The 23,257-nt window shown below is 40.0% G+C and overlaps 1 protein-coding gene across 1 annotated transcript in view; it reads right to left on the reverse strand.

The window, feature by feature from the left end:
* gphnb (gephyrin b) overlaps positions 1-23,257 on the reverse strand; it is an 87,909-nt gene that overhangs the window by 62,233 nt on the left and 2,419 nt on the right. The window lies entirely within an intron of this gene.

Consider the following 23,257-nt stretch of genomic DNA (forward strand, 5'->3'; position numbering starts at 1 on the left):
GGGAAGCAGTAGTGATGATACTATGATATTAAATAGGGAGACCAGTAAAGGGAGTAGTAAAGGAAAACAGGAAAATGAGTAAGTTATTGGTGAGGGCTGTGTCTGACATAAAGGTATTACTGTAAAGAGTGTGAGAATGATTCAGTGGTTGCATGAGAATTTGAGGTTTAAAGGTCTTGAAGCATAATAAATGAAACGCTGACCAACATGTTTGATGTGTATGGTTTTGGTGATGGCACTCCTCAAAATGTAATAAAGGTGTAAACTGTTTTTTCATGACTTTGTAATTTTCAGTTTTTATTGTGTAAAGCACCTTGAACCGCCTCGCTGTGTGCAGAAGGGTTCGTGTGTAAATCGGATTAGAAACTGTTAAGGGAACATGTGAATTGTAAGAAAAAACTAACAGTGCTCATCACTCTGAACAGACCATTTCCATGAAGAAACCAAAACATGGTGGGAGCAACATCATGCTGTGGGTTTAAGATTCTTCAGCAAGGGCAGAGAAGAGAGTTCAGAGTTGATGAGGAACTGATGGAGCTAAATCCAGGGGAGTCCTACAAAAAAGGTGATGAAGGCTGCAAACTGTTTTTTATTCTGGAATTAAAGTTCAAATTCCAGCAGGACAAATCAAACACAGAACTACAACTACAGTGGAACAGATTAGAATATTTATATGTTACATTGCCTAGTCAAAGTAAATATCTAAATCCAGATGAAAATCTGTGGACTTTAAAATTAAGCTTCACAGGTCAACTTAACTGCTTTATTTATCACCTTTATTTTTGACGAAAGCTGTGACTTTATGCAACCTACAACATTTTTCTTGAGGTCTTCTGATTTGGCTTCAATTTGATAAACATTCATGAGGATAAATCTACTTATGTGCAAAGTCAAAACACATTAATCGGATCTCATAGCATCTAAATTTAGACTTAGCATTGCGAAAATAAACTGGGGACATTTTTGTTCCCTGTCATTTGGAAAAAGTATTACCCCATTATAAATATCAATGTTTTTGTGGGACTTATATCACCTTATTTGTCAAGTAATCAAATGTTTTTTATTCATTGGTTCGTCAAACAAGGATGATTACTAAACACCAGACAAAAAAGTCAATCAACCTATCAACCAATGCCCTTCAATCTGAGGAGGAAGAAAACTTCTAAAAGCTCCTGTCCCCCCTGTGTATCCATTATAAGCCAGCTAGCAGACAACTTTTCACTTCTCAGTTTACATTCATATGAACTTTTCTTTCCCCTCTCAACATCAGCGAACAGCTCAAGACTGCAGCAGTGAAAGGCCTGCAGCTCCTCACAAAGGCTTGACGTACTGATATTTTATTAATGTGTCCATAAATATTGAAAGGACACATACTAATGAAGCCACGTTAAAAAGTGGACCATTTACAGCACCAGGGAACACACGCACTGACCTTGAGCATTTAGTCCTCCTTTCTGCCTTCTGTGCCCTTCGTCTCACTTGCCATGAAAGGAATGCCCCGGCAGCTTCAACATCATCTCGACACACATATACACACACACACACATTTTACCTCCTCAACAACCTCTGCCTTCTTCCCCCTCTATACTTTTCTATTTGAATGAAATCAATGGATTGGAGGTGCTTGACGATCTGCCACACCCTCCTGCGAATATTAATTATAAATCACTGGCGCAGGCGATAATGAGCCCTGTTTCTAATGACAGCAGGTATGATGAATGTGTTTGTGGCTTGACATCGCATTATCATGTACCCAAGCAGGAGTGTAAGCACGTGAGCTTGTGCAGTGCAACGACTAGGCAGCAGCGTGGCTGTTGGGCGATGAGGTATTGCAGACATTTCTCCAGGTCGCGTGACATTTTGATGGTAAAGGGCCTGCAGCATGCTAGCTCTCTGTGACATTTCAAACAGTTGTTGATACTCGCATCATGCAAACTCAATAGGATGTACAGAAATGCATCAAAGCAAGTAGTATTGGCAATTACGTGACTAAGTATTTAAATGGTGTAAAACACAAAATGGATGATTACCAGATGTGTTGTAAAGTTCCTATAAAGATAAAAAAATAGCTTTAACTATTTAGTCCTCACTAATTGAAAAATAGAAACATATGAAGACAAATACTTGCTAAAGTTACACTGAAATTTTTTTAATGATATTTCTATATTACTCAGAAATACAAATGATAGGGAATTCAATTAGGCTGTCATTTGCGGAGAGAGAGCAAGACCTGTATGTCTTTTTGTAGATAGCAGGAAGGCTAAACTGAGCACAGAAAGTTTGGTTTAATTTATCCCTTTGAGATTTCAGTGTTTCTCCATGGTGGATTTTGGAAATCCAAAATTAAAGGTTAGGATCTACACCCTTATAAACAAATATGGACAGCTGCTTTGCAATGTTAGTTACACTAACTGCAGTACTGCTCTATTTCATAAGATGGAGTTCTAGAGTTAGCCTAAAATACTTCCCGCCCATTTATTTTGTCTTTGATTTAAAATGAGTAATGCTCATTTGTATGGTTGCGTATCCTAGCATCAATATTATTCATAATTTCAATCTCAATCTTGCAATCCAAGGCTGGTGGACAGATAACCTGAGGTCACAACTGAAATAATAAACAGTTAATTCACACATCTGATAAAATGCATAACATTAATTTGGTCACATACAGTGTTGTACAACACAATTTGTTCATATATTTTTAATATGAGTATAATAAAATATTCAGCTCACCGAATGGGACAAGAAAAAGATGAGAAAAAATGTAAACAATACTTTTAGAAACTTAAAAATTCCTAATTTATTTATTTTTTTCACAAATCACAAATTTGATCTTATAAAACTGTCTAGATCAACCACTGTGGTTTATGTTTGTCCGTGGTGGTTCAAATGCTAATATTTGTGGTTTAGAACATAAAGTACGTTTCATTCAAGTAAATCAATGTAGTTTGTATTTTGAACTGCAGATGATCAAATGCTGGCCAAATTTCTTAAAAAAAAAACATGAAATAGAGGGACTTAAATAGACTTAAAGCATGTCAGACTTTCTCTAACAGCTAGGCAGTTGCAGTAATCTCTCGATGCTAATTAATTTGTGTCTTGTCCATCAGAGTTCTGCTTTTTTTTCCTGTAACGTCACGCCTCTGTTCTCTGCCATCATCCATCACCCTCATTTCGGAGGACTCCACCCCACAGCCTGGTTCCCCCACCACCATCTCGTCTCTTTCAACCCCACAGGTGATGAACAACCCGTGAACCGTCTGGATGGCATCAGCTCCAAGTCCAGAGGTACGGAGCTGATCAACTGTGTGGTGTCATGGGATTCATGTTTAACCTGAGCCTGAAGCTGGGGTTAATACCATGACTGTGGAAGACCAAACATCCAAAGGACCTCAGCACTATAACTTTGCATCTGGTAAAGATAATCAAGAGGTTGGTCTTCAACCATCTTTGCCTTCTGGTGTAGTTCATCTACCAGCTTGGCATCAGGAAGGATGATGCCATCATCTACCTCCTGAACCAAGCGATGGAGAAGACTGGAAGAACTGTGAGAATCCTGTTCAGGTTCTAGAGACCAGGCCCAAAACCAGGATGCAGTGCTGGATGCAGACCTGACCGTTTAGAGTCACATAAAGCCAGTTACAAAATCAGCCTTCTATTACCTGAATAACATTTCCAGGATAAAAGGACTAAGTTTGCAGAAAGATCTAGAGAAACTCATTCACATTTATCTTTAGTCACATTGATTACTGTAATAGTGTCTTCACAGGTTTGCCTAAAAAAAGTCGGATAGCTGCAGCTGATCCAGAACGCTGCTGCTCGCATTCTCACTAAAACCAGGAAAATGGAGCAAATCAGTACAGTTTTAAAGTCCTTACACCAGCTCCCTGTAGATCAGAGAAAAGACTTCAAAATACTCCACTTCGCCAATCAATGATTGAATGACTTAGCACCAAAATACGTTAAAGATCTGTTGCTGTTGTATCAACTCTGCAGACCACTCAGGTCTTCTGATTCTGGTCTGATCTTCATCCCCAGAACCAGAACCAAGCTTGCAGAAGCAGCATTCAGCTTCTATGCACCACAAATCTGGAAGCTGAAAGATTTTTTTTTTATGAAGCTTAAAATCCACCTGTTTAGAGTTGCCTTTGATTAGTAGACAGTGAAACATTGATCAAGATATTTGATGTGAATTTGCTTGATGACATTGATAATGACATTTGACAAAATTTAATGTTTATTGCTTGTTTCATAATTGATGACTGTATCATGTTTTATAATGTAAAGCACTTTGAGGTGCCTGGTTGCTGAAATGTGCCATACAAATTAGCTTGGCCAGACTTATTTGATCTCTCCAGTGCTTTCAACACCTTCCAGGCAGGACTGCTTAGGGACAAGATGGAGATGTCTGGAGTGGACAACCACTTGTTGCAGTGGATCCCGGACAACCTCACTGACCGTCCACACTCCACAGTCTGTGAGGACACAGGGAACTGTGGTGGCAACATACCTCTTCATCCTTTACACTGCAGACTTCTCCCCACGCTGCCATCTACACACTATGACTCTGTCATAGTGGGCCACATCACAGGTGAGAATGACTCACAGTATAGACAGTAAACACAAGACTTTGCAGACTGGTGCAAGCAGAACCACCTCCTGATCAACGCTGCTAAAACCAAGAGGCTGATAGTGGATTTCTGTAGATGCAGACCCACCTCCATGACACTGGCGAACATCCAGGGTGGGGACGTGCACAAGTAGACACTAGGAGGTGCTAGAGCACCTGCCTTTTCTTTTCTGATCAAAACATTGTCTTTCCGACATCTTTTTTTTAAAGGTTTTATTGGCTCTAGTGGCCTTTATTTGATAGTTAATTGACAGGAACGTTGGTAATGAGAGAGGGGGGAAAGACATGTGGCAAAGGTCGCCAGGCCAGGAATCAAACCTACAAAGGCCACGTCGAGGACTAAGGCCTCCATACATGGGTTGTGCTTAACCCCTGCGCCACCACAGCACACCCTCTGACATCTTTTTTTTTGACAATGTATTGTGTGTTGCCCAAGATAGCATATGGCTATTGATTTTAACATAGAAATCAATAGTATATAGACATCATCTCCAAGCTGTTCCTGTAAAAAGTCTAATTCTACTAAGGTAGTCGGTGGATCCATGTGCCGCACAAGATGCCCTTTTTTTCCCCCCCACACGAGCATGTCCCACAAAATGTCTGTGCACGGCACTGGTCCTGGGAGTGGACATTGAGACTGTGGACTCTTCTGGGCACCTGGGTGTTCACCTGAACAATAAACTGGACTGGACTCACAATGCTGATCCTCTTTACAGGACGGGTCAGAAGAGGCCGACTCTGAGAGGGGACACTGTGCAACGCAACAACTGACTGGAACATTTTGTCCCATATGCTAAGAAACACTGACTTGCCTTTCACATTTTCTCCTCGGGAAGCCCCCTCATTTACAAGTACATCAGTGTAAGCAAGTTTGTTTAGGATTTTGTAGCTGTTCAAGTGATCCGACACAGACGATGTGAACAACAACAGAACCGGCTATGCATACTGACTCTACTGCAAACTGCTGCTGCCACTTGCTGTCCTGCTTGGCAACACAAATCTCATTCAAGCATCACTGCAACTGCTCTGCAAGACTGCTACATTTCTTAATTTTCACTGGCCTGCAGAATTGTGCAGCTCAAAAACATTTTTAAAAGTCAAAATGACTGAAGTTGTTTTAGGCTCACTGAAAAACAAACAAATGAGTTTACCCAAATGTGTGTGTGTTGGGTGGGGGAGGGAATTAATAAGCTATACACCATTCTCGCATTTGAAGCAAATTTGGTTGAAAGCAGCTCTATTGATTTCAACAGAAATGCTTACATTAGCATCTATAGCTGCACATTTTTGACTCTTCCTTCCTTTCTCTCTCCTCTCTGCCTCCATTTCCCTTCTTTCCAAGCCTCTTCCACCCACCTTCTCCTCCTACTCCCGCATCCTTCCCTTCCAAGCTGCTGATGCAGGGAAACCCAGGGCTGCACCAGCTAGAGGTTCCAGTTAAACAAGCAGTGTAAATCTGCATGGTAACACAAAAGTCATTCGTTATGTGTCACTCAAAAAAAAACAAAAAACAAAACAAAACAAAAAAAAAAAGAGATGGAAGGTTGGAAACTGACCAGGGATTGTAAAGGATAGTTATTGGCTAATATTAACAATGTGTCTCTTTATCTTAGCCATTGCTGAGGTCTAATCAGATCTGGTATCAATTGTCTTTATAAAGAAAGTTATGGGTTATGGTGCAACTGCAGTCAGTGTTGCAGGTCAAGATTAGGCTGACAGATAGCGCTCCAGAATCAAAGTAAAGTCACACATTTATGCTGAGTTATTACATTATTTGATGGTCAGAAGAAAAAAAAAGCACATCTTGAGCCGAACCCTGATAGAGACAAACGCGTCTCAAGAGATTTACCTGTCAAACTGATTTCTAGGGCACCCGACAAGACCATATTGTAAGTGACACATTGTTCAGTAAGTGGAAAGTTAATTTAAACTGCATCCCCATGGGGTCCCCATGTGGCAAAGATGGCAGCCTCATCATCGTCTGGCCCACTGTCTGCCTCCCTCCCATGACTAGCCTCCATTCTCTGCCCACAAATCCCATTTTATTGCCAGGCCGACTTCTGAAAAGGCGAATCGAAAGCCTGATCAGCACAGCTGCGACTCCGGCAAATTGTGTCCACAATCATCGGGAAATCAGCGGACAAGCACAGTGGAGCCCAAAAAGTGTACAGCACCAAATTTTAAAGTAATAAGCTCAAGGTCCAGCGATCATTCAGCGGAGGGAAAGAAGATTTTGATACCAGTTCTAAAAAGGTGGAAAAAAAAATTCACAACAGAAAAAGACACCTAAACAAAAGTGATTGGATGCTGGCCAAACAGCCAAGTTTGTGATGACAACACTGAGTCAAGGCAAATATTTTTAGAGCTCTGCCTCAGTTGATGCTGAGATTATTATAGTCAAGTACAAATTTGAATTGCTTTTTCTACATAGCCCTAAGAAACAACTCAAAAAAGGCTGTGCAAATTAATTTAGCGCCAAGATTAACTCATTGATAGTTATTAGCTACTATTAGTTACTACTGCATGACGGCTCATGCAGTAGTATGACAAATCATGGAACCACTTAGCTTTTCAAATACTCACTTGTTCTGTAAACAAGTGAATATTTGAACATTATATTTAACATTATATTTACATGTTAAAAGTAAATATAGTGAGTTTATTTGGTTTACTGTGGACTCTTGAGTAGTGCAATATTTTAATGGCTAAAACCAGACAGATAAACTAATCAGTTGAAGTCTCCAATGTACTTTACTTCTATATACATTCACCATCATCACTACAAAGACAAAATAAATCTTGTTAAAAAGTCAAGACAATCACCACTGATCATTTGTAATTACGGTTTTTCTCGTTGACTTTTAAAAACACGGTCCAAGGAAAGCTGGTAGAACAACTTACTAAGGGGTAAATTAAAAAACAGCAATAGGATAAAAATGCAGACACACTTCCATTAATCCATGACTGATACCTGGCTCACATAAACAGAGATGCCCACTCACACATATGCAGGAAGGGCCCCATGCGGAGTTGTACTAATGATGAAGCCTGTAAGCAGCTGCCTTCATTACATTCAAACCTCTGGACGGTGTCTGCAATTACATTCCAGCTTCCCACTATCAGAGCTCGCCCATGTTCACACGCACACACACACACACACACACACGTTTGGTTAATATACGATGGCAACAAACACCCTTCTGACTCCATCTGTACATCCTCTGTAAAGTGCGATACAGAGCACACATGAGCATGCATCGTACATTTCTGCATTCAGGGATCCATTTTAGGAGCAGAAATTGAAGATACTTCTGAATCAAATCTAAAAATATTTTAGATTACCTTCAAATAATTTATGTTAATCTTTCAAGCTGCAAGGTCCGCAGTTGAAAATGATTCTCACTGTGGATTAATCTACTTGCTACATTAGTTACTACTCATTTTAGATGCCCACATCCCATCAGGCTCAGTGTGACCTTCAGCTCATGGAGCTTTTTTTTTCTTCCATTTTTAGGAACATTTTACTTCGTCTTGGAAAGAGCCACACAAACATACGTCTTTTCACCTTTCCTGTAATTTACGTGTCATTTTTTAAGTTCGAGAAGATGTAGTTTTTCTGTCTAATCAAATCTTCAATATGTTCCATCCGTGATCTTCACATTTAAAGAACTGCTGCCATTATTTGATCACTTTTTTCCCCCTGACAAATTCACTATAAGCTTGTGATATTTCCAAAGAGATGTTTTAGTTGGAATACAATTCTAGTTTTATTTAGGTGGCAGAAGGCGCAAAGTTACACCAGACTATTTTTATTGCTTGATGTTATCATGGACAATTTAATCATAAACATTATCTCGAATCAGCAGTGAAGACAGCCAAACCGTTATTGCATTTGCAGGTTTTTTTGCATATCAGTGAGATTAAGGCTATCGAATCTTATAATATCACTATTTGCAGGTCTTTGAGTTTGGAATAATCAGATAATTTGTTTTCTGGTTTTAGTTGTATGCACAGATTATTTGTGAGATTTGTGTGCCTGAACTCTGACTTTTGTTTTTTTATACTCCATTGTTTGCTATTATTTACACAAGCAATGTTTTAATCAATTCAGTCGTATGATTTTGGTGAATATTGTAGAGTTTAGTGCTGAACAAAAACTGAGCTACATGCATTTCTCCCAATATTTTTTTTTTATAAAGTTTGTGACATTTTGAACTATAACTAAAGATTAGGGTGATGTAAAGGAGGCTTTCCAATCTCAAAGGACAAATCACAGAAATAACATCCAAACGTCTGAATACAAAATCTCATTAGCATGACTACTGTAATCATGCTAATGATTAGTAGTCAGCTGAAAAAAGAAATTTTCCTGCTGATTACTAAGAAATATATTGACTTGTAATGTTTTAATTTAAATTGTAAACAAACATATTTCAAATATTTTCATTTTATTTTACTCCTTTTACATTTTTTGTTACCTTTTGGGAGGTAACGCATCTCACTTCCCAGTAAAAAGTCTACTTCTACTATTATTTTAAATTCAAAACTCCAAAGGGTATGAGTATTTAGTAGTAGTGGCCTCCTTAACTTGCTATAAGTTTAAGGAATGTTGATTTCTACAATAACTTTAGTACTTTTTTATTCACTTGTTTATAAAATGTAGAGCTGGAAGAAAACTTTGCTACAGTGAAAAACTCAGTCAAGACTAAACATTTTCTTGGATATAATTGTTTACACGATGAACAGTGTACATTTGTGACATGAACTGATCGTATATCTGTTTTCGTATTTAATTCATTTCATCTGAATATGTTTGAATTTGGAAATGTCGGATTATGAACATCTCAAATTGAACTGAAACGAGTCAAAAGTGCTCAGATTCATTTCATTGACCATTTTTGTTTAAATAAAAATAAGAACTGAACGGGTTATTTAGCTGAACAGAGTTAATGTTAAAGAAACTCCCTGACTCACTGTTACCAATGTTTGCAGCCATGTGCTTGGATTGAAAAACCACCTGTCAGCTCTGTTGTACGCTTATAAATGATGCAAAAAGCAATAAATCTATCAAGTCATGATAGTCAAGCAGGTTGTCTTGAGTGTGTGTGCAGATTGCTTTGAAATGTGCGAGTGTGTGGGTGGGTGTCAATTAACATTTGATTCCCAGCTACCATATTCTAAAAGGGTTTTGTAGTAGAAACAGAAAAGGTGTGATGCTAAATAATAGAGAAGCAGAATGAGAGAGAAGACTGAACAAACGCACAAATACACACACATTACCAGATTTGGCCATCAAGCACACCTTGTTAGAAAAAAGCTGGCCTCTTCAATTATTCACGTGCACATGGGCCTATAATACACCTCACTGTTTCTCCTGGTGAAATGGAGTGAGCTGACCAAAGAGAGACGGCAAAGGTATATAAAAAAAATGGCAAGAGAGAGAGGTGAGGAGACCCGGACAAATATAGAGTGTGAGAAGAGGAGATATGGTCTAAAAGGAAAATGTGATACAAGTGGGAGAGTGACTGAGCCTGTGATGTTTATTTCTGAAGCTCTGAGCCTTATAACACTTGCCAAGCGTCAGATATCACTGCCTTGCATCTGATTAACCACACTGCTAAATGAAAATACCGTGTTTCAAAAAAAAAAAACACTTGTCAAACTGCGGGTGTGGCCTGGTCTTCTTCTAAAATTGTGGGATTTGAACAGAGGAGACCAACATTTATCTTTACTCCAACAAACACTTCAGGTGGATTTCGGCCTGAGTGCAAGAAAAATCATCTCATGATGTCCGGTAAGTAAGGTGGACGATCTGTGAGGCTGGGGGACTGGAAATAAAAACGGGCCATCGATATGTCAGCAGAATAACATCTAAACACAAATTACAACTTTTTGTCCAAAGACCTAAAGCCATGTCGGGTCCGCAGAAGCAAGCATCTGCAAGCAACCTTGTGCAAAGAGAGACATGACCAAAGATCCTAATCTCTGTAAGCATGTTATGTATTATCCTATTGCTATTGCTAAGTGGACTCTATTCTAAATGTTTTACACTTGCATTGGTAATGTCAAAACCATGAAACAAATCAGATGACGAAGGGACCCCGAAGCAAAACACATCAATCAGTATATCACGCCTCAGCATGACTGGTCTTGTGGCCTTAGGAGGGGCAGAAGTGTGGGGGAAGGAGGGAGTTTTGTTCAAGCGACAAGTCAACGGCCATCCTAGAAGTCTGTCGAAGACGATGTGGAGGGGCAGTTTCCACAAGCGAGTGCCACAGCTTTCCGGTTTCACACCTTCACCTTGTTTTTGTCAACTGCAAAACATAATATGTATAATCAAGATTGTCAGAGGAAATCTCAATGTGTGCAGCATTGCAATTGCGACTGCTTGCTGGTATGCAATATTTATTAGACCTTTTCATTTTAAGCACCACACATTCACACTCTGGGCGTTAGGAATATCGCTTGACTTTTGGATGGACCTTCACTGCCCTTGATGTTCACAACTTGCATACAAATTTTAGGGGCAGAGCTGCTGAGCTTACAGACAGTAGTGGGACCATGGTGATAATGGAGAAAGAGAGAGAGACGGAGATTAGTGAGAAAAATATTTGACTAGTTATAATGAATCAAATATTAACAAATTTTGAAAATTGAAAGTTTACGCAATATTATGCAACCACATTCAGTTTATTTTCATGATGGTGTATGGCGCTGTTTCATAAGCAATTTTGATTTGATTGTTATTGCATTTCCCAAGACATCTCAAGCACTCTCCAGCATTACTGTAATTTCCTGAGTCTGTTTACCGATTCCAGGCAAAGGACAGTATTTATTTTATTTGATGAGAAATTATTTAACAAATTCAATCAGCAAACACTAAAATTGGGTTCGAACCCCTGCTCAGTCTCAGTTGTCGTGTTTTTGGGCAGGACACTTCACCAGCGTCTTGCCTGCTGGTGGTGGTCAGAGGGGCCCGGTGGCGCCGGTGCATGGCAGCCTCATTCCTGTCAGACTGGCCAGGGCAGCTGTGGCTACCATGTAGCATGCCATCATCAGCGTGTGAATGCGTGTGCACGAATGGGTCCGTGGACTAAATGTGGTGTGAAGTGTTTGGGGTGCTCTGACTTGATAAAGCACTACGCAAATACAGGCTATTTACCATTTAACTCAATCATGGAAACGACGGGACACCCTCCACACCCCAACTATGCTTAAAAATCCTGTTTATTTAGGTATAATCAGAGGCAGCCCAGGACATCAGCCTGACTTACTGTGGTGCAAATCAAGCTGCAACTCTGATTACACAGAATTACACTTGCCCAGATTTTGCTTTTAAATAATTAAAGCTAATCTTGCAATCTTATGAACATTCGATTGCTTATTTATAAAAACATAACTTTTCCACTTGCACTGAGATTCAGACTAACAGGGTGACGTGTGAGTAAGCATTACCTTGCATATCAGACAACTAAAATGGATATAATAAATCCAGTGCACAGAAACCACTTTCAAGTCAATAATCATTCCAGTAATGTTAATTATGCGAGTACTGCATTGCACAATATGTGCTTAGATCACAACAAGCAGAGCATTGAAAATTAGCTTGCACAATGAACTCAAACAGGCAAAAATGATAAGTGATGTCAAAAAGGTTAATGTCTGGTGCTAATGATTGGCTGCATCTGGTTTGTAGTGTTAGTTCTCTTGTTCTGTAGATGTAGCTCTGTGTAACCCAGTTGCAGACATGCGTTATATTTAATGATAAAAATGTTAAAGGACGGATGAAACGGTATTTTAGTAAAGTGCAGACAATGTAAGTTCCTGGATGTGAATTGAAAAGATTGCACCTAAAATTCCATGTATTTTGCCATGTTGTCTTCAATGTCTTTGTTTTGTTGGTTTGTTTTGTTCCGTTTCATTTTTATTAATTTTCTGTAAACTGTTTTAGAAATGTAACTCGTGTGTGTGTGTGTGGACCACTGTAAGAATAGTGGCAGCATTGCTGTGGCTAAACATGGATGATAAATAAACTAAACCCACAAATCGTATTATTAGTGCTATATTTAACCTAGCTGACATTGTGTTTGTTTCAGAGCCCTGTTAGACAAAAGCCAAAAATAAAATAAAAATGAATTTGTGGTGTTTTTTTTTTTTGTCTCACTTTTCTTTACTTGTGCATCTTTTTTTTTTCCTATGTCACTCTAACACCTGAAGCCAGGATCCAGGAGCTAGTGGACCTTTAGGGTGACTCATCAGTTAAAATCTCTACAGTATCTTTATCTCAATCTCTATCACCACCACTCAACGGTTTCTCTTTTGACACAGGTTATCACAAGGGACCTGCCAGAAAGGAGGGAGAAATTATGTGTTGCCATTTAATAGTTAAGTCAGTTATTTTGTATCCTAATTATAGGAAACTAAAAAACAGGCAAGAGGGATCTGGGATAACTTGTCCTTTAGCCAATTCATATCAAGATATTGCAATTTTAACCCAAGACAGGGTAATTTAATATCTTAAAGTCATCTTGGGTACATTTCTAAATTTACACACCTATATTTGCACTTGTTTGGCGTATTATTCCAGCAAATATTCCCACACAGTCTGGGAAGAGCTCTCCAGCCAGCCCTGATAGACCCCCATCACTGAACATTCGACAAGAGCCTGCAGGAGACTCCTCTACTTGTCCGTCACATACCCTCTGCCTCTTGTTCAATCTCGCAACTACAACCAAAGACCATTTAGTCCACAATGATCATTTCTATTAAAGCAGATAGAAAACTAGTGAAACACAGGGACAGAGATGGCATGTTAAAAAAAGGAATGACTCCTTTTAGCCAAACACACATTTACCCACTCCACTTCCCAGCTAAACACTGAAAATAATTCCTTTGCAGTCGGGGCTTAATTCACATTCTGTGTCCATGTCTCTGATCCCAGATTGTCTATTCTGGTCATGTGGTTCACATGCCTTACTGCTGTCCACTGTGACAGCTGTGAGTGAGTGTGTGTGCGTGTGTGTGTGTGTGTGTGTGTGTGTGTGTGTGTGTGTGTGTGTGTGTAGGAGTGCTTGATACAGAGAGGACGAAGGAATAAAGTTAAATTAAACGAGGGTCTGCTTGTGTTTTCATTTCAGCACACGCCCCACCCAAAAGAAAAATAAATCCCCCTACAGCTGCAGGCAAACAAAAGTCTGTAAGCAAGATGGTCCGTGATGAACTAAAATACAACGCCCTCTGGAAATCTTTGATATTTTCTCACATATAACACCAAACACTATTTTACTCTAATTTGATATAAAAGAGAAGTTTAAGATAACTGTAGTCAAAAAATTATGAAGAGGAAGAAACAAGATTTTGATAGTGGACAAGTTGGGCCATAAATTCTCAGCTGAATTTCAGTCTGGTCTTTGACTGGACCATTGTAATACACATATGGTCTAAAAATAAAACTACAATTCATTTGTAATACTGTAGTTAATGGGTGTCCTGCACCCTTCAAAATGTTTTCTACCACTACTTACTGTCCTGTGTTTAGCTCAGTTCTTCCCCAAAAATGTCAACCAGAAGAAACCCCTCAGCATGATACTACCACCTCCATGTTTTACCATAGTCTGCTTGTAAACCAATAAGTTGCATTTTGGTTTTGTCTGACTAGAGCACCCTCTCTACTGTCTATGGTGTTCCATAAATGGAATAATCTTTTATGGCTTTCTTTCAACAATAACTTTATCATAAAGCTGTCAACAGATTCTCCCACCTGAGCTGTGGATCTATGCAGATCCTCCAAAATTGCTATGGCTGTCTCTCTGACCCTCCCCATCACTTTTGATTGATGGTGAGTTCTTGGTTTCAGTCTGGTTTGGATGTCAGACTAAAGAGTACTATGTGAGATGTTCAAAACTTAAAAAAGGGAAACATGAGAAATAAGCGAATGCCTAGATTGTCATGTCTCTTTCCATTTTAGCGCCTCCGTTTCAAGCGTATCCCTCTCAAACTAGCATATTGCTGAGCAGATGCCCACAGATCATTACAAGACATCACCCAGTAGCGGCACAGCAAGGACTCCAACACACTTAGACACAGACAGTTGGGTCAAAGCAGGAAAACGAAGAGTAAAAATCGTGTTAGTGTGTAGTCACATGCCCAGGGCTCACTGATTCTCATCCAACAGCCATCACCAGTGAACCGAAAGGTAACATTTATATTCTTTTTTTTAATTTGTGATGTCACCTTTGTCAGCATGTTACATTTGTCCCTCTCAGAGTCAGCAGAGTAGAAAACAGGGAAGGATAATAATGCTTTGTTGCTAATGCAAGCAGAGACACACCAGTGGCCATGAGGGAGTAAGTCCTTACTTATTTTAATGTCTGCTTTGTAGTTTAGTGGTGTATTTTTGGCGTCCCCTGTGGAGGCGTGGGGAAAGTAGGCATTGTAACATAACAAATGCACTGAGATTGAGGAGAAAATGTTTTTTTTTAAATATATTTTTTATGACGAGGTACTTAAAATACTGTCGAACACAGAACATGAATTCCTCCAGAAAACGGTATGTAATGTCATCTCTTAAATGGGAGGGTGTATATTTCCCACTAGGGCTGGGAAATACATGTCCTCGTAATATCCCAGTATTAATAAAACTATTCTGCCTCTGCTGGTAACTTTATACGTCTTCCATCTATGCACTGGCAAATATTTTACCGCCCAAGAAGGATTCGGGAGGGCAAGCTGATCCAAGATGATGCTGGGAGAAAAAAAGTGAACCACCTATTGTAAACAACCAGTTTCCTAATTATGGGTAACTTAAAAGCGCCATCTAATTTAGGCATGTGGGCATTTAAAGCAAAGCCAGGGCATGGTGGGGAAAAAAATAACCATGCAAGTGTGGCAACAGCATGAATTTATTATTTTCTTTCCAGCAAATAATTGGAAAATCTCTCCAAAAATGACCATGAAAGTTCCTATTTAGTTGCAATGTAGTTGGAAAAAAAGTGTCAAAAAAAAAAGCTCAATTAATTTCAAAATGTAACTTTCAGTTTTTGTGATAGAAAAGTTTTTTTTTTACACCGTTCATTTGTCCCCCCCAGTTTAAAACGTCTAATTCTCATGACTTCTTATTTGTGTCATATTTTCAGGTACAAAAGGAAAATAGGAACGAATCCCTTTAAGACCACCTATAAGCCAAACTTTTATTTTCCCACTAATTCCAGTGTAAGAGAATAAAGAGATTTTAAATACTTTTAAGGGTAGCCCAGTAAGTTGGCAGAAGTAATTTGCAGCAAAAGGCACAAATGAAATGATGATTGCTAACAGATGGTCCTTCCTTTTATTTAATTTAGCCATTATTCTAGTACTCATTTACAGGATATAACAGCTTTTATATTTTACCATAAATCGGAAATATAGGATCTCCATGTTCACGCAAGACTTTGCGATGCAAAAGGCAAACACAGAAACAGAGCTGAAGTTTCGAAAAGGATACGATTGAAAAACACAACCACAAAGGTGTAAAATGTCCAAGAATTTGGAGAATTTTGCTTGCATCCGTTTTAACTTCATTATTTGCACCTTTCACAAGTGAAAGAGGTTTCAGTATCAAGCAGCTGATATTGAGTAAACCCTCAAAACTTCCAATTCATCAAGACTAAAGAGAAACAGAAATGCATTCCCATTCCTGTTGAAATATAAAATTTTTCTTTTCCCTAATTTGGGATTTCTGGGGAGAAGTCTGAGCTCACCCATAAATCCCATTGACACTGAAAGGTTATACACACCTTTACCTCCTACAGTACTTCCCATTATTCCTATCATTAATAATTTGGTCCCTCAAGCGAGTTTTAGGTCTGCCCTGGGGTCTCCTTCCAACATGTTCAGAACATTCCCCAAAGGAAGCATCCAGGGGGGCATCCTAACCTCAAAGGACTCTTTTAGCTGGCTTTGGTTACACTGGGACAGGAAGAGTGTCCAGATTCAAGATACTCTGCCTAGCAATCCAACTTTTAGCTTCTCCAGTCGGCTTCTTCCGTACACGTGCATTTTTAGTAATCTCAACACAAATCAAGGTGTTAAATTATATGAAAAATCAACCTGCAACAGAACACTCACGCGTGTAGTTTCACATACATGTTTGCAAGCTCATCTGTAAACAGACATACTTTGACACCGTATAACCGTATAAAGTGACAACATATTAGGGGGCGCGTGACTGCAAACAAAGAGGGACTGAATGCAGCTATTTTGGGAAGACTCAATGCCACAACTGACAGACGTATATGTTTGGGAAAACCATCCGCACATTCTCTGTCTCACTTGTTGCAAATAAGGGAGACGCATAAAAAATTGAGAAAGAGAGAGAGAAACAGAAATGAGGATGGACCTGATACAGAGAAAGAGAGAAAGAACAGAAAATGATCTGAACTGTTTGTCGCATGATCTAGTTCCCCTGTCCTCTTCAGAAGTTGGCTGGCGAGAGGATATCTGAGTCTCTTTGAGGAAAGCGTAAAGCTAACCCACACACACACTCAGCATTCGGCATCAATGGAGCTTTCTATGGTCAGTGAGTTACACCACACATTCTAGAGCAACCATAGCTGTGCATGGAGCGCTGCTGTTTTAATTTTGCCATATGGCATCATCCACATACAAGATGGAAATTAATATGCTCTTAAAAGCATATTAAGCTTAGAAAAAAAGAAAAAAATCTGTTGAGAACGTAGATCAGTTTCAAAGTTGTGGCTCAGTTTGTGTTTGGTAGAAACTAATCATTTTTGTTTAATTTATCCAGCAGTGAACAAAGAATTAGTTTGATTGTATCATCTTCAAAGAGTGGCCAATATAAAACTAAAGTGGAGATTTTTATTTATTTTTATTTTATTTTTGGTTAATCAAATATAAGCAGTGATAGCCAAATCCACGGATCATTTTCAGGGAATTTTGGAATAAGACTATGCTACTTTAGAATACAAAATATCTATATTGTTTGGGAGTTGTTACAGATAATGCAACATATGAGTAGTCCCTATCCGCTCTTTAAATGCTCAGTTGTTGGATTATCCTCTCTCTTCTCAGGGAGTGCCATCAACATGTCTGCTACCATGCAGCATTTTAGGCCCATTGAGTGATACGACACACAGCAGGATGTGGAACTTAGCAATTTTTTCTTCACTACCAGCGGTGTTTATATTCAGCTAAAGTTGTTTCTGTTGAGTAATTAAGTTAAGTGTTGAAAAAAGCTGACAAACTCTTGGTTCAGACCTGTCTTTTTTTTTTTTTTACTCAATCCTCACTCTAGCTGAATAAGGAACCTTAATGCTCCTCATAAAAAGATTTTCTAAGGAACAATTTGGTATTGCTTTCTGAAGCTGCACAATGAACAGTAGCACTAGTGGACTCGGTTCTGCACAAAAATGGTGGACCCGTTTAGCTTAAGCAATGCTGTATTCGTTCAGTACCAATCATTTCTGGTATATATTGTGTTTAGTGTCGCTCATAGAAGATGTGCATTTGTGGAACGCACAACAGGTGCTCATGCATCAAGTCTTAGACAAAAAGAAAAACAAAAACAAAACAAAAAAAACATGCATTTTACAAACAAGGTAAAATAAGAGGGGGCTGCACAGTGGCGCAGTTGGTAGAGCTATTGCCTTGCAGCAAGAAGGCTCTGGGTTCAATTCCCAGCCCTGGTCTTTCTGCATGCTCTCCTGCGTGGGTTTTCTCCAGGTACTCCGGTTTCCTCCCACAGTCCAAAAACATGTCAGGTTAATTGGCCTCTCCAAATTGCCCCTAGCTGTGAGTGTGTGTATGCATTGTTGTTTGTCTCTGTGTTGCCCTACGACAGACCGACAGACTGGCAACCTGTCCAGGGTGTACCCCGCCTCTCACCCGGAACAATAGCTGGAGATAGGCACCAGCAACCCTCCCGACCCCACTAAGAAAATGGATGGATGGTAAAATAAGAGATTTTTTTTTGTGCCCATCACCGACACATTCAAAATGTAAAATTGTCACATTAAAATAAATTTAACATCATTGCAAGTTCAAAATGATTTTCACCATCAGTTGCAATATTTTGCAGTAACGCAATGTGGAGCCCATAAAGAATTTTTCAAGAACTGCATCTAAAAATCAATATGCATAACTCAGTGACACTGTTGGCTGAATCCTCAGACTGCGTAGGAACACAGAGAGATATACACAACATTCAAAAACACACAAGGATTTAAATACACTTCCTAACATGTGGAGCACAGCGTGAGAAGCCTCCATCGCCTTTACAAGAGAAGATTTATATGACATCTCTGACAAGTGACAGCATGTTCACCCCTAATTATCCTACCTCACGTTTCCCCTCTCCTTTCCCCGATTAATAAGCCCCGCCTCTTCTCCAGGCAAGCCACAAAATACATGCACACGTTAAATCCAGCTCCTTCCCACAGTGTAAAAGGTCTAAACACAGGTGTCTGTCTCCTGTCTAAATGGATGTGGAGCTAAGCAATGGAGGAAGGTGAGCCAAGGTCGCAGTCTCACCTTTGACCCCGGAGAGACGGATGATTGATCCAATCCTCTGAAGTTCATCAACATTCTGCTCACACCAACTCCCTTAATCGTAAAGTGACACCCCAGAAGGCTGAGCTTTGCTGCAATAACCAAATCGTCTTATCAGAATTGTCATCGTTCAGTTTTTCATGGTAAAGGTCAGATAAAATGTGCGTTGTGCACAGTTTTCCCCGAGTTTATTCCCTTGCTCCTTTGAAGCCGTTTCCCTGCCAATGCGAGCCCTCCTTCTCTTGCACATAGATATACATCAAAAAGACAAATAAGCCTGTCAGTTGTGTCTCTACGCATCTTCAACGTCGGCATATGTATGCAGGAATTGTCAACATGGCACAGTGAGATCAAGCTGGCAATCTGTCACAACGCAGGGGATACAGTTGAGGATTCCAAGTGACTGATGACACATGGAGACATTAACCCCCTCTGATGTGGTGGTGGGCCCTAATAGAAATGACGGGACATGACACCAATATATTCTGACCTCTAGATTCCCAATCATGCAGGTTTTGTTACTGCTAACTGAGCTTTAGCATAAAAAAAGTGATTTGAAAATATTACAATGCAAAAAAAAAAAAAAATTAAAACTCAATATCCATGTAATTTTAAATATTGCCGAAGACCCGTTTTTGAAGGCAGTACTTTGCAATACTACGCCTTTTAAAAGAATAAATAGCAATTTTAATATTATTTAGTGCAACATCAATAAATGGTCAACATTCAGCTGTGACTTAAATATGACATTAATTCAGTTCAACAGGTAATAAAGAATACTTCTTTCTTAAGAATGTAAACAATGATATGGAAATGTATTAAACAAGCTCTGCTTCATATTTGTCGTTGGTGATCAAAAGGAGTCAGTGGGTTGGGTTGCAGGTTCTAACAAGTTTCCGGTCAACTTTCCTTAAATTTTGGATTCATTTTGTTTGCAAATGTTGAAATGTGCAGTAACTACAACACGTTTAATTTTCCCCCCCATTGTTTTTATGTCAGACAAGTGATGTTCATTTCACCCATTTCACACCTTTGTAAGTTTGGGCATTCGATATTAGTAACAAGTAGCTAATATTTAAATAGATAACTTCAGGTATTCAGGCCCGGTTTAATATACTACTAGACAGCGTCAGGGGGGTGGTGGTGTTTTTCTGTTGGTCACAGAGAATAAGCTGAGCTCTGGTGGGATAATAACATGCCATCCCCAGTGGGCTGATACCTGCCTGCCTTGGTGGAGGGGTCTCTCCTACTTGGTGCAGAGCGCTCTTTGCCTCATGCTGTGGCTCTTTGGGCAGGGGGCTGCTGCTCCTGTGCTTCCCTGACAACCTGCCTCTATGCATGGCGTAGGGCTGCCCTGGAACGGCGTCTTGTGTCCGTCTACCTGGAGCTGCTGACGCCTTCCAGAGCCGAGTCTGCATGTCCTTTTGGTGCTGCGTGTTGCCAACTTTCTACTGTTTGACACCAACAACTATACACTTCCATGTGACAAACTAGCTCATTTACATTAACCCACCCCAAACACACCAAGGCAAGGCAATGACACGTAAATAATCTGAATTTTTGAAGGTCATACAAACACGGTTTATTATTACAGCAATTTGGCCTTCGTCCTTTGATGTTGGATGCAGTCTAGATTTAAAAAGCCAATCATACAATTAGGTTTCTATATTGAGATATTTTTTTTTAGTAAAGCAAAATTGTCCAGGCACATGTAAGCAACCAGCTTGTCTAAATGCCAAGATGTGTCGTGACCCTGTCGACTACAAGAGCTACAGTTTTAGAGCTGGATACCCTATATATCCAGCCACCATAATGTGGTTCCTGTCAATATTAGAGAGAAATCAGAGTCATCCACATTACCAGACAGTGGTTATAAGGTGATGGACATACGAAAGGTAATTTGGTGATTTGAGCTGCTTAACTTTGTAACTCAGCAAGTATGATCCTTTTTGTCTGCACTGCAGTGGTTTGAGAAGGAAAACAATTCCTCCCCAAACCAAAACAGCATATTTAGTCTGAGTTAAACTTGTTGCTTATTAGGCTTCACATTAAAAAGAAAAAAGGGACAGCACACTCTCCGGCCTCTTTATCAAGTACATCTTGCTAGTGCCTCGTTTGATCCCGTTTTCCCTTCAAAACCCTAATTTGCCTTTAATTACCCCAAGTCTTCATGGTATGCATTCAACAGGTTGTTCTAAACATTCCCCAGAGATTTCGTTCTATAGGGACAAAGCAGCATTAAATAGTTGCTTCAGATTTGTTGGCTGAACATCTGTGATACAAATACACCATTTTACTACAGTCCAAAGGTGCGTGTTTCTACGGAAATCTGGGGTCTGTGGGGGCCACTGGAGTACAGTAAAAACATTGTCATGATCAGAAATCCAGCTTGAGATGATTTGAGCTTTGAAATACTGGAAATAGTCAGAAGATGGGAACAGTTTGGTCATAAAAGGATGAACGTGGTCACCAACAGTACTCAAGTGGGCTGTGGCATTTCAGCAATCCTCAATTAGTACTGAGACACCATAAGAGTGCCAAAAAATATCTTCCACACTGATGCAGCACCACCACAAGCCTATACAGATGATAAAAAGCAAGCTGAAACCACCATCTTGATGGCATAGCTGAAATTGAGACTTGTTGGAGTGGGCAATCTGATATATTCTAACTTTGGTGGATGTGTCCAGCAGCACCAGTTTCCTTTTTCTAAGCTAACAAAGAACGGTAGCTGGTTTGGTCTTCAGCTTCTGCAGGTTTGATGTGGCGTAGCGTTGTTTATTGTAACAAGTGATTATTGAACCTGCTGCTGTCTTTCATCTGAAGTAAGTCTGCCCATTCTCCTCTAGCAACAACAAAAAAAGGCAATTTCATCTGCACAACAACTCACTGGAAATTCTCTGAACAAGAGAAATGGTTTGGTGAAAACAGAGAGAGAAAAAAAGCATACTGTGTCAGCAGCTTCTGAAACTGCCTGCCTGGCAACAATAACCATTCCACATTCAAAGTCACTTTAATAACATTTTTCCCTAATTTGGCAGCCTCATTTGAACTTGCGCAAGTCATCTCCACAATGTATGGATTCCATGTAATGGGCTGAGTCGCCATGTGTGCTAAAAGCACAAACATGCCAAACGACTAAAGTGGATGGTAAGTGTAGTTTAAGTAAACAACTCTACAATTCTAGTCTGTCAGATCTGAGCCCTTTTGACTTCAACTTAATTGTAGAAGTAAATTTTTTTTAAAAGACTAAATGCAGATCAAATCCACCATTCTCTTGAAGTGAAAGTGAAAATACAGCACAATTTTGTCAGATAAAAACAATATCCTTTAACATAAAATTAAAACCGAGTATTTAGAAAAGTGAAAAATTGCCCCGGCACCCCCCCCCAGGAAGTTCTGCCCAGGTTCTCATAAAACCTTGAGCCGGCTCTGAGTGCCGCACTGATTTGTGAGCGGCGCTGGATTTCAGCACCGCGGACAGCGCGCTCCCTCCTTCCAACGCGGCGTAGAGGAAAGGAGGGGGGGGTGAGGAAGGAGACGAGTGGCTGTAGTGTTGACGGTAGTGGGGGTTTCCCTGGCAGATTTTAGTAGAGGGTCTTACACAGTGATTCCTACCACCTCCGCCTCCTCCTTTTGCGGATTTCCATATGGAGGGAATAGCCTACCGTATCCGTGTGTATGTGTGGAGGAGCAGAGAGGGGGAGGAGGGGGGGGGAGATCAGTGCGTGGCTTTCATGCAATATTGATCGACCCTGCCTCACACAGGATGGACAGAGAGGAAAGAAGCCGAGAGAAGAGGGAGAGGAGCGTATTTCTTTGGACAGCATTTATCATGTATCCACCCAAGCAGCACCATCACCTCCACCAAACCCCTCCCTCCTTACATTCCCCGCAAAATCTGTTTGATTTACTCGCCGATCATGACCGCAACCGCTGGATTCGCCTGATTGAGGCTCACGAGCATGACCAAGCAACACACACAAATGCACACACACACACACACACACACACACACACACACACACACACACACACACACACACACACACACACCACACACACACACACACACACACGTAA

The sequence above is a fragment of the Poecilia mexicana genome, unplaced genomic scaffold, assembly GCF_051168715.1.
Source record: "Poecilia mexicana isolate PSO_F unplaced genomic scaffold, ASM5116871v1 scaffold_21, whole genome shotgun sequence".
Taxonomy (NCBI): domain Eukaryota; kingdom Metazoa; phylum Chordata; class Actinopteri; order Cyprinodontiformes; family Poeciliidae; genus Poecilia; species Poecilia mexicana.